Raw genomic sequence first — 13,701 nt, forward strand, 5'->3', positions numbered from 1 at the left:
TTTATTTTATTTTATTTATTGAAAAATCAACAGACAGGATGTACATAGATATGTATAAAAAAAACAAATAGTAAATAAATAATATATGTAACATCCGAGTCCAATAACAGATTTTTACAAAAATGAAAAAGATAAATATAAGGAAAACAAATCAAAAAGTAAAGAATAAAGGCATGACAAAATATGTAGAACATTGCATAATTAAACTATAGTATTAAAATATTGGGAATAGGTTATAAAATAGAATATAAGAAGAAATTGAAATTTACAAATATAAAACAAATGAAAAAGGTAAATACAAAATAAACAAATGAAAAGGAAACATACCAGGGCCTCCCCCAAAGCCGATAGACCCAAGGGGTTTTGACTTATATTTTTTTTTTTATTGAAAATTAACCGCAATTTCATCATTTTTTTTGACAATGTTAATCAAACTTACTTAATTTGATATTTTCGCCTATACAAATTTACAACCTTCTGTTTGTTGTCAAAATATTAACACTGTCAATTTGGCGAGCTCATACTAAAAATAATCCCTGCTGGATTTTCATTGTATGTATAGCGTAGAACAAGACCTTAGTATATGTATTTCTTAACAGAACATATTCAAGCCATTTCATCATCATCTACAGTTATCCACCATCTACTGCTGGATGATAGCTTCTCCAACACGCTTCCATTTGTCTCTGTTTTGCCCAACTATCATCCATTTTATCCCACGCATTTTATAGTTCCACCCACGCATCCTTCTCGTGTCCTTCCTTGCGCCGTTTTATGATCTCTCGGGTACCATTCGAGCACTTCTTTCATACATTATTCTATTATCCCATTGCCGTTTCAATATCTTCACTCACTCCACTATATCAACAATCCTTGTCACCCACGTATTCCGTTTCTTATCTCGAACATACAGCGTTCCATACTTAATTCGAACTAAAGTCGCTTCGTGCATTTATGTGAATGTACTTAACAAAAAAAAAGTGATAAATTCATTCACGGTTCGCAAAGTATTCACTCGTTCCCTCATTGTACCGTAAAATACCATTTTGATATAATTACGCACGCACGTAACTGTCTGTAAACACACATACAACAATCGCTTAATTAAAGACTATCTTATAATATTTATTAGCTCACGATAGTCTGATTCGAGATGTCGAATCTTCAAATCTATGAATATAGACAATTTGGCCGTTCAATTTTGAAAAATTAGACAGGGGACATATGATAGCAAATCTTCAGGACAGATAAGAACCAATTGAAGTTCCGCCAACCGGAAATGTACTAGTTAGTATCTATTTGATGTTTAGTTTGCATTTATTATTTTAAGCAATACGATTAGTCCATTTTTTGTCGAAGATAAATCAATGGCGTGCTAACTTTTCCCTCTGTTTTTATATATATATATATATATATATATATATATATATATATATATATATATATATATATATATATATATATATATATATATATACATTTTTATCTTACTGAAAGATTCGTTTTATGCAAATATCATATTCGCAATTGGTGGACCAAAAACGACAGACAATGCTCAAAATACAATACGTGTAATTTAATATCATCCCACGTATGATTATACACTATTATTTTTAATTGCCACCAAAATCACATCATCGTATATTATTATTCGTAATGATTTAATAATGTGTTTATTTTTTATTTTTTTGTATTGGTCCACTTTTCGATGAAGATGCATCAATTTTTGGATGAATGGCGTGTCGCGCAACTTGCCTCTTTTTTATTTACAAACCTCCTTTACGTTTCACTTACGATTACAATTCTGGAAAAAAATTGCCTCTTATCCGATCGTTTTCATACTTTGCCATTTTGGTCATCAATATAAGTAAATGGATCCTCCGCCATTACGATAGAGATAAAATATCGTTTAAGACGCGTTTGAAGTTTGCAAATTTGAACTCGGGGTGACGTCTATGTAGTCTTTAGTTGTATACATAGATGGCGGTAGTAAAATAAAATTATTGGTATTTTTATTCAAAATAATAATTACTAACCTCTTCTTATTTTACCAGGTTTTTATTACTAGCTTCACGTCGCCAATCGGTCTGACAATATTCGTACATTCTTCCGATCGCTTTGAAACTTTGCCATTTTGCGAAGTTTGGTCGCCGATAGAGATTTCAATTGCTTCCGCTAGTTCGATGGTGAAATATAATCGTAATAAACACGTTTAAGAATCCAAAAATTTTGGAGGCGCTGACAGCTAACCCTTTGCCAAATAGCCTGTAACTTTATTTTATTTTATTCAATCAATCAATCAATGTGCACTCGTCATTACAGATCGCTCCAATGCGATGAGTTTACTATACAGAAACATCAAATTATAGTATTTATATATAATTTGAAACATCAAATTATATTTAAATACTTAATTAATACATTATTCGAAATAGCATATGACATCTATGGTCAAAAATTGCAAACATCGTATACAATACGATCAATAAACATTATTACAAAAATCCGATTTTTTTATACGGTCATCCACAGAGACATCTATGGTGAGAAACTCGGCGAACCTTGAGATATAACAGAATAACTCAAGATTTTGCGAGATAATTGGGGAGGGAAAGCGAATTTTGCAGGTACCCTTTCAATAAAAATCAGAAAAATTGACAAACTCTGATAGGAAACGATCGACCTGGAGTCAAAAATATCCAAGTCTGACCAGCAGCACTACAGATAATACTTCCAATAAATTATTTTCAATCGAGGTCGACCCAGGGCTTGAGCCTCTCGGTGGTTAGCCTTAATGCAACCACTGTTTAAATTTTACATTTCACATTTTCATGCTAAAATTGATTCTAATGCGCAAGAAAGTCGTTGATACATTTGGCTAATTTCGACATGGGCGTCATAATTTTATCGTTTTCCGAAAATAGTGTCCGATTCGTTTATGCAGATTCGAATGTGCGTTTTTTTTTTTGTTTGTTTAGTCTTTCACAAAAACAACAACAGGAAAATATGCTTTAATTATAACCCGCACCGGAATCGAGACCAAAAACCACAAAATGAAACTGGAGAATTCTCTAAATCGAAGATATAATCGTTGATTTCGACAACCGACTCATCATTGCCCTTATCATCAACTTGTGTCAGACGCGATCGTCTCCGCAAGAGTGATGATGATTTCCTACTCGTCGACGAAATGATAAACATTTATGCGATAATCAAATACAAACCTGTCGTCAACTAGCAAACGAAGATGGAGACGAGCGCTAAAAGGTGTTACGTTGTCGCAATGTCAATAATTCATATTTTTTTTTGTTGCCTCAATAAATTGCCAGACTCGATTTTTGTACGCGTGCATTTCAACCGATGCTTGTTAGTCATCACTTGACTCCTGACATTCGAACGATAAAAAGCCGTAAACGACGGAAAAAAATATATCGAACGCATAGTTTCGAAATGAGGAAAGTGCGATGCGTCGCCCGGCAGCAATAATAATATTAATTAATCGCGATGCTTAACCGTAATCGCCGCTAATGTCGACCGTTTAGCACGGATTTTGTTACGTTGCGGAAACACGCTAGCGTTTCCACGCGCGTGAAATTCTGCGGCTAATACACTGCGGCTCGAATGCGATGATATCATACGATTTAGCATAGATCGATCTGCGTGCCGAGTTACAACGGATTATGTATATTATTAACCGGGGGAAAAGTGTGGCAACTTTTGGTTTTATGTACTGTTTTCTGTGTTGCTGCGTGCAATGGCCAACAGTAACAAACGCAACTTTTACTACATATACATATACACACATGTAGTCAGTCACAAACAAACAGTGTTTGACGTTATACATATCGTTTTTAAAATAGTTTTACAAATGTATAAAAAATCTTTGACGTCGAAGTTCGTCGATAGCTTTCGCTGCGTTTCTCTCTATACGTATACGATCCTATTGACAGTGATGAATACCAGTAAAGGTGGGAACACACAGTATTTTTTGATAGTTTTGTACGTGCTAATAAATTCTGGCATGCCTAGTTTGTACCGTCGTGATCCTTCACAAAACCCACCCTCTGAATTGTTTTCGGTGATATTTTATCCTTGACATACATAAGTTTGACAGTGGTCGATAATGGTGAAAAAATGTAGGATAATGATCAGATCGTACGAATTAACAATGTCATGAAGACACGCCTATCACAGCTGGAGTCCGCCTAAGCGTGCCGTGCCGCACTTTTGAATGTGTTCCCACCGTGAGGTTAAGCGTGGCCGTGGAGTCGTGGTTTTTGGCTGGAATCAGACTCCGACTCCGATTTCGCGTTTAAATCGCATTTATTCTTTTAATTGATAATGTAATAAACATACTGGTTTGATCATAGACGAACTAATCTGGCCAGTTATCCTATGTATAAAACCGCAACTGCGTCTGTCATTCGTTTCCGATTGGCTGTCGTCAAAGTCGTTTCTGATTGGCTTGATTGGGCAAAAACGTTTGTGGTTGATCGGTCTTTAAATAATATTAATAAAAAAAAAAATGAAGACTTCTGATTTTGAAAAAAAAATGAAGATCGTGATCGGTATTTTATAAAAATTAACAAATTAATAAACGATCTAGTTTGTTCATGCACAAACTATTAGGCATTAGTTAAAGTATTCTCAATAGTTTTTCCCATCCTCCATTATCTGTCTTCTACAATGTATGCGAAACCTGTTTTTAAAATTTTCAAAATCGGCGGAAACCATTGGATTTCCTATTTTATTTTATTTTATTGCATGAAAACCCATTTTTGTACATACACAAGTTCCACACATTTTACAAATAATAGACAAATTTACATCTAATGGACAAATTCGATATACAGCATCATTACAAAGTTGAGTGGGTAGCATATTAATAATAATCAACTAATCCGAGATGCTAGAGACTCAAATTTGGGAGACACGGGAATAAGTTGCCAATTTGGTGGAACCGTTTCAACAATGAAATCATATAAATTGGCAAACCCTGATACGAAAGGATCGACCTGGAGTCGACCACCGGGCCAAGGAGTGAACCCATGACCCCTCAGTAGAAAGCATTACACGCTTACCACTGAGCTATATTTCTGGTTGAAATATTTTTTTTGGCGTTTTGACAGCCAAAAGTTTCATTCAGAATCATTAAAAATCAGTTGGATTTAGAGTTTTAGTCGTAGTCGTACTTGGACATTAGTCCCATGTTTACATGTGCACTCTGACCTACCCAGCCCGGTCGACCCCCTATAGCGACTACTTTACAGCGGAATTTAAAACCTAGCTTTATCTGTTTGTGCCTTATTGTCATTGCACACGCATAGGCAACTAATGTTGCATATGGAGTATTATATTAGGTTATCGGAGATTATTTTTATAGGCTGCGCTCATCATTATTTTCATAATTGACCATTATTAATTATTATTAATTCCACTCATTATTTTCATGAGTGGAATTTTTATGTTCTCTCTTCCATTTGGGTCTCACAGGGATGTTTTGTATTTGCGGCTGGTTCTTATATACATATTTGTGCTAGACATTCCCTACATTGCATTTTACTATTCGATGTTTTTACTTTATCTGCTATTATTATAGTACTATTGTTTTTTTATGATTATGTATATGTAATTGGTTTTTTTTCTGTGTAATTAATACATATACATATGTATATACTTTTATTTTTCTCATCTCTTAATTTTTTCGACCATTGTGGCGCATTAGTGACCCGTAATGGCACAACGTTCCAAACTTAAACTTAAATAATTTAGCAATAAATTGACGGTTTGATACAGAATTGATGTTTGCATCTCGGAATTCTTAGTTTTAAATGTTGAGAACAACCGGCAACCATTGTTAGAGTGGTAAGAGAACTCTCATAGTAATAAAATACAAAATGTTTATGCCAAAATGCTTCATGTTTCCTGTACATACATACATAGTGCATTTCACATTCTTTAAAAACTGCATTGAATCTGACCCAATCAACTTAAACCCGTCATGAAAGTTAATGACAATGAAATTCTCGGCACATTTTGTTGCGTATAACTGTCACCGAACACCAAACGTCAACTCACATTACCGAAGTTTTTTTCTTAACACCATTCAAACAAAATTTGAAGAATCAAACTTCAAAATCAAAATAGCAACAAGCCACTGATACTTCCACAATAACAACATAATATTAACCCGATCGCCCAATCAACGGCAACAGCAACTATATTCGATGTAACGTGAAACTTACAATGTGTTTTAACATTTTGAGGACGTAAAATAAATTCTTAATTTTTATTAAATTATTTCTTATTTTACTGTATAATATTATTACAATATAATTAAATGCAAGGTTTTTAATAATATTACCGTAAGTTTTGCTGTCCATAACATGACGTTGACAATTAATTTTATATTTCTTAATAATTTCATTGTTTTTATAGACAATTAATTTTATATTCTTGTGGATTAATAACAAAAATTTTACCTGGCTTACCTCGATAAAATAAACGAATAGTCGAAATATGATTTTTCCAAGTGGAATTTTATATAATTCTCATATAAAGACAATTTAATATATTATCCCTATTAATTCAATTCAGATTCGTGTAAATACTAGTACTGCAATTTTACCGATTTAAAATTCACACTTCTAATTAACCCTTTTAAACGAAAACAAAAAATAGTGTGGCCAGAACACTATCGCAATAAACATGTTTCAATAGAAAATACTCGATATAAAATAGTATTAACAGTGGGAAAAAATCCCAAGTGAAAATACGTACTTTTGACTTTTGATTTGAACTGGACCACTACTTAGAGAGATTTGAAAGCTGAAAAGTACTACAAATGAAAGATAAAATACCCGACTATAGATTCCAATATTCAATTTGAACAGGAAATTGACAGATTTTGAGACATCGACCGAACAACACGAAGATATATGTAGAAAAATCGCGCGATTTAAAAAACACATATATCTCCGAATCTCGAGCCAATCAACATATTTTATTACCAGATTCGTGTTTACTGGGCATAGATCTATAAGAAAAGTCATATCTCGTCTCTGAACCATTTTTCGTTTCGAGCAGTGTTATCGAAATACATCGAAAAACGGGAACGGGAATTGCATGCGATATTGTGGCATTGCAACGCATGCCGGCTTCAGCTAGTTAACAATATAAAACGCCAATAGGATTTTTTCAATAGATGGCGGTAAATGCTCAGAGACTTAGCGCCGTATATAAGCCTAGAGGAAACATCGGTAGCAAACAGTATATATAGAAGTTTTTTTCTTTTGTTATTACATTCGTACGTTTTGTTGACATTGTTCTAGCTGTGACGTATATACAGCAGCAGTCACATAAAACGGAACGCTTAAGCGAAACATGTTTTTGCGTGAAATTTCGGTAATCTTATATAAAACCAAAACTGAAAGTCATTTAAATGATAGGTTGTATCATAGTGCATTCGTGTAACACCAAACGTGAAAATAAAAGGTGATAAAGATGAGTTGGGGAGAAATTTAATGGAGGGCAGATTTTACGACCGTGCGTTGACTTCACGGTTAAATAAAATTTGAAATGAAAATAGCACTATACATATACATTTTTAATTTTATTACAGTCACATATTATTATTTACAACTTATAAAAAAGAAATTAATATTTTGTAGCGGCTCCTTTCGATTTTATAACTTATTTTATTCGGTTTGGCATAGAATCTACTAAAGTTTTTAAATTTTCGATTGGGAGGTCTTCGTACCATATCTTTTCTATTATTTCTTTCAACGATTTAAGAGTAGAAACATTGTTCTTCCTTATCCTGTACTTGATACACATCCATAAATTTTCGATTGGATTTAAATCGGGACTATTGCCAGGTCATGGTAGTGTCTTTACACCCATTTCTTGTAAATAGTCCCGAACTTAAAAAAAAGTAAAAAAAAAAATTCAGTTTTTTGATTGAAATTTTATAATTTATATTCAATGCTATCAAATAAAATGAATACTCACCAATTTAGCTCGATGACAAGGGGCAGAGTCATCTTGAAAAATTATATCATCGGAATATGAAAGGTGGTTTTCCATCGATGGGACAAAGCTTTCTTCTAAAATTTTTTTATATTTTTTTCCATCGATGGCACCTTGTAGAAACTCCAATTGTCCAATGTTATGGTACGAAAAGCATCCCCAGACCATTTGACTTGGAAGATCCTTAACAGTTTTAAGGGTACAATTTTCATTATACCTTTCGCCAACTTTCCTTCGGACATACGGAAAACCATCAGGACTATAGAGGTTAAACTTTGATTCGTCGGAAAGTATCACTCGTTGCCAATCTGATGGACTCCAATTTTCATGTGCTTTCGCCCATTCCAATCGATTGTTTTTCATTCTCTTGGTTAGTAATGGGTTTTTTGCAGCTTTCCGACCGTACAGTCCAGCTTCTCTGAGTCGCCTTCTTACTGTTGAGTCGCTGATTTCCATGGAAAATTGTGAAGATGCATCTGTTCTTAATCCTACAGCAGTTTTGAATCGCTGCTGTAAAGATAATCTGGTTATTACACGGTCTTGCCTCTCCGATGTGCATCTTTTCAGTCCGGTCCCCTTCTTACGATCAAAACTTCCAGATTCTCTTTTTTTTTTCCAGTAATCTCGAAACAGTCGATATAGAACATCCCATTTTCTTGGAAATTGACCGAAAGGAAAATCCTGAACTCGCCAATGTCGCGATTTTTACACTCTTCTGCAATGATAACTGAGCTCGTTTTTTCATGTTGACGTGTTAAAATTCGAATTTGATGCTTTCTCCTTGAAAACCCACACTAAACTGAACTCAAATCTTAGAAAACAATCATATTTAGAATATTTGGTCGTTAAAAACCCTACACATAAAGGGATAATCCTTTAATGGCCTCGAAGTCGTAAAATTCACAAGCGTTCCGTTTTATGTGACTGCCGGTGTATATATGTCGAATCGAAACGACTATTATAGTACGGCGAGCATTATCTTACACAGACACAGACGCACAGAATAGCGATATTATATGTTTGATATACGTATTCCATAAATAAATTAATAATATCAACAACTTACGTATTTTATATTAAAATTTTATTAATGCAAATATTTCAAAACACGAACTCAAACCTTACAAAAAACAAAAGTCAAATTCTACCGACCGCCATGCCATACGCACGAACAATGTTATATTTCTTGACGAAAATGCAATGTGAAACTGAAACGAAATGTGATTGGCCATCGCGGGTCGAGTGGATGGCGATAGCGTGTATGTACATACATTTTCGACTATATAATAACAATACATATAACAACTCGTTCGTCCCACATGTTGCACCAAACGTCAATCGTCAGCTAAATCAACACAACACGTGGAACCATCGAACACTTACGAAACATTTCAAGTGTTGACTTAATTTTGCACAAACGGGACCAACACTGTGCCGTCATCGTAGTTTTGTCGGCCTAACCAAATCAATCTCTTATCTCTTTCAATCGACAGACATGCGTAACTCCTATCGAAAGACCAATGTTAACTTGTTGATTTCAAATGTTGACCACGATAATTTGCGGTGAGCATCAACACCGCAACTTGACTTTAAAAGTTGTGTTTTCGCCGATGGCCTTATTCGATTCGCACACGAGCTAGCGAATACACATTTACTTGCACTGGGCAAACATCCGTCGGCAAATATACAGACCGACAGACGGAGCTGCGTCGAAATTTTATTTGGAATTTGCCTCGGTAGACTAAATTAAAAGTTTTTAGCTTGTTTTATTTTGACGTAGAACTACATATTCGTAATAATACTCATTAAAGTATTTCCGTACTGGCACAACACAGGTTTAGTACATTATATATGGACACGTTCATATTTTATTTCATTTTATTCAATCAATCATGCACACTCATTTGTTTTTTTTATTTTATACATTCATTTGTTTTTTTATTAAATTTATTTGAATCGAAAAAAAATAGCATTCAATGATATCGATACTGTCGTCATAGAAACTTGATTTGTTTTCGATGTTCCAAACAAACCTTACATACATAGATACATACAAAGTCGAAATTGTATATTTGATGTTTACCTTAGACACGACATCAACCAGCAGCATGACTCGGTGCTAGCGTTGATAATAAGCACCGAGAGTGTGCCGGGTTCTATCCCGTGAGTTGACCTCGATTGAAAAGAATTTATTCTGAGTATAATCTTAAATTCTGCTGGTCAGACTTGGATATTTGTGACTCCAAGTCGATCGTTTCCCATAAAAGTTTGCCTGCCCATTTATCTGATTTCATTGTTGAAGTGGTACCTTCATCAAATTGGCAAAAACCATCCTACCCACTATGTCACCCCTGTTTGAATGATTTTCAAAAAAATATTATCCATAACATACATAGATGTCTCGCTAATTCTTTTATATAGTATTTGTATTATGTTAAAATGTCTGGTCACCGTGACGCGTTAGAGTATTCTGTAATGTCACTGTGGCAAATATGTAAATAAAAAAATAATAATAAAATAAATCTTTGGTCAAACATTGTACAGAGCTTTGTACCCATTATACAAGGCTAAAACGATCAACATCCACAGAGACATATATGGAGAAATTTCCAGCATTTATACAAACCAGCGAAAAATCGGGATGCTGAACAACTCAAAATTTTGCGTTAGAGTATTCTGTAATGTCACTGTGGCAAATATATAAATAAAAAAATAATAATAAAATAAATCTTTGGTCAAACATTGTACAGAGCTTTGTACGCATTGTACAAGGCTAAAACGATCAACATCCACAGAGACGTCTATGGAGAAATTTCCAGAATTTATACAAACCAGCAAAAAATCGGGATGCTGAATAACTCAAAATTTTGCGAGAGAGATGAACGGAATGCCAATTTTGCAAGAACCGTTTCAATGATAATCAGAAAAATTGGCAAACTCTGATCGGAAACGATCGACTCGGAGTCATAAACCATGCAGCAACCAGCCGGACTCAAACCCGTGACCACTTAGCTCGAAAGGATTATACGCTTACCACTAGACCATGCTGCTGATTAATGTTTACGTATATGTTCCGTAATGTGTACGTGGCGCAAACGTAACGGCAGTAGCCGACAAAATCTATTCATATTCAACCAGCAGCGTCGACTAGTGATTAGCATATTATGATTCCGAGTAGAGTGGTCACGGTTCGATTCCCACTAGTAGATGATGGCCAGACCTTGATTTATGACTCCAGGTCGATCGTATCCTATCAGAGTTTGCCAATTTTTCTGATTATCACTGAAACGGTTCCTGTAACAAGGCATCTCCTTTTCAATATCTCTTACAAATCTCAAGGTATTCAGCGTCTTGAGGTTCGCCAATTTCTATAATAAAATGCTTCAAAAATTTCTCCATATTTTTATTTTATTTTTTTATTTTTATTTTATTTTATTTTATTTTACGGTCAAGAAAAAATTGACCATTTTACATGTTGGAAATAGAGTGGAAATATGTCACTAATGTGTTTGTCGTAGCGGTTTCTCAAAGACTAGTTACTTGTCTGCCAACAAATGAAGCGTTTTTTTAACAAAACAATGCAACCAGTCAGTTGGGTCCGCTTACAAACGAGCATGTGACCTCCTGCATTCTTATGAACTTCTTATAATTGTAATATGTATTTTTTGAAGTCTCCATGCATGAAAAAAAACATACATGATCTCTATTCCTATCGCACAGCCTTATTTACGTGTGCGCGAGCAGGATACAAGGGGACTCGGAATGACGTCACCTAGTCCCCTTGTATCCTGCTCGCGCAATAATAATATACCGCTAGTTAAAGTGCCAACAATATTTAGTTGGCTTGGTGACTTGCAGTCGGTCCGCAGTATTACTTCTAAGTTTTGTTAAGAATGTATGGAATTCCACAAATAACGTCACAAACGAAACTTTTTAAAGATAGATTTGATCCATTATTTTGAATTGTTGACGTAGAACTACGTTTACTCGTAAGACTACAAACATATTGACCGTTTGATTGCTGACGTCTTTTCTGGAGAAAACCCGCCACGCCGAAAATTTCGCCTACATTTATTTCCAACTAGAATTATTTTGAAATCCAATAGAAAGCCGGTATAAAAATTGTAGCTATTTCAAACAAACCCTAGATAACTACCCCCGAGGATTTCGAGTTTTTTAAATGTGCGTTTAGACTCTCTATTATATCTTTGAACAATATAAAATAAACAAAAGAAATCTATTAATGAATGTATTTTTCCAAAACTATGTAGTTCCATCTTCTTTATTGTTATTAAAATGTAATGCTCACAATCTAAATGACAAGCCACAATCTAAAATACTCAGCAGCTGGGGATTTCCATTCCATAAATTCTGCTATGGTAATAAATTCAGAAATTCCGGTGTAAACCAGTCTTTATAAACATTGACACGGATTACGTGACCCATGTTCAATGCATTTTTTTTAATGCTACTTGGAAAGGCTTAGCAGGTAGTATTCTTGTTTATTTTTTACATACTCAATAAATAACGCCTATCGGCGTATTTCAGGTTCATGAGGCTGTTGGCAAAACGCCGATCGGCATTGGTCAGCATTCAAAGGGTTAAAATACTCACCAGCTATGGTTATAAATTACTACCAGAGAAATTCTGCTATGGAGTATTCCGGTGTAAACCAGTCTTTATAAACATTGACACGGATTACACGACCCATGTTCAATGCTAGCGTGGAAAGGCTTAGCGGGTAGTATTCTCGTTTACTTTATACATGCTCAAAATACAACGCCTATCGGCGTTTTTCAGCCCAATGGACTTGTTGGCAAAACGCCGATCGGCGTTGTTTAGCATTGAAAGGGTAACGAAGCAAATAAGACAATGTTGGCAACAGCGACATGTAATGTTTTCATTTCCGCAAGGAATACTAAACCACGACTGCCTTAGTTCTACGTTTAAGCACAGCGGGCGAATCTCCATTTAAGCCTCGGTAATTTTTTTTGTTGTTGATAAAACGAGGATTTTCCGTATCTGTGAAAAGGTCAACGGCGCGTATAGGCAAGCCTCAGAATGATTGCTCGTTATAGCTACCTGAGCATGACCGCGCACTCGTAAAGCGGCACGATCTACATTTGACCCACATTGTATCCAACGTGTTAATCGTGGTTCAACACGTCAAAAAAAAAAACTGTCAGATTGGTCTTTTGGAAGGCTCGAATTCTTCAGAGTGTGTCGCATACTCAATAGACAATCGCATTGAATTTGCAAGATGTTTGCAGTAGCAACAAGTGCCGATAAGCAGATTTCGACATGCGAATAAAAGTTCTCCAAAACTTGTATGCACATATTTAGCTGTGGTTTTCCTCTTTTAAAATCAGGTTTCTTCCTGTTGCATGATATTTTAAATGAGTGTTCAATTTAGTGACATTGTGTCTATCTGTGTCTCTGTGTGGCAACGCTCGTCTGCTAATAAATATACGCACAGACGCGTAAAAGGTATACAACTTGAGATTTTGATCTGTTTTTGTTATATTCTAATGAGTAAAACCAGTGCTCATGTGAACGTAGTTTTGATGCAAATAGAAATGTCAAGTTGAAAGCGAATGTTGAATCTCCAAACACGCAACCAAATCGTTTTTGAAATGCGCTTTGAGTAGACGTAATCAAATATTTTTCAATTTG

General features: G+C 34.8%; 2 protein-coding genes across 6 annotated transcripts in view; one reads left to right on the forward strand and one right to left on the reverse strand.

The window, feature by feature from the left end:
- LOC143909496 (phospholipase A1-like) overlaps positions 1–3,285 on the reverse strand; it is a 57,644-nt gene extending 54,359 nt beyond the window's left edge. Inside the window, exon 1 of the mRNA XM_077427504.1 lies at positions 3,225–3,285. The gene's annotated coding sequence lies outside the window, so the exon portion shown is untranslated. The remainder of the gene's footprint in view (positions 1–3,224) is intronic.
- RhoGEF2 (Rho guanine nucleotide exchange factor 2) overlaps positions 1–13,701 on the forward strand; it is a 120,157-nt gene that overhangs the window by 1,843 nt on the left and 104,613 nt on the right. The window lies entirely within an intron of this gene.

This window comes from Arctopsyche grandis, chromosome 3, assembly GCF_051622035.1.
Source record: "Arctopsyche grandis isolate Sample6627 chromosome 3, ASM5162203v2, whole genome shotgun sequence".
Lineage (NCBI taxonomy): Eukaryota > Metazoa > Arthropoda > Insecta > Trichoptera > Hydropsychidae > Arctopsyche > Arctopsyche grandis.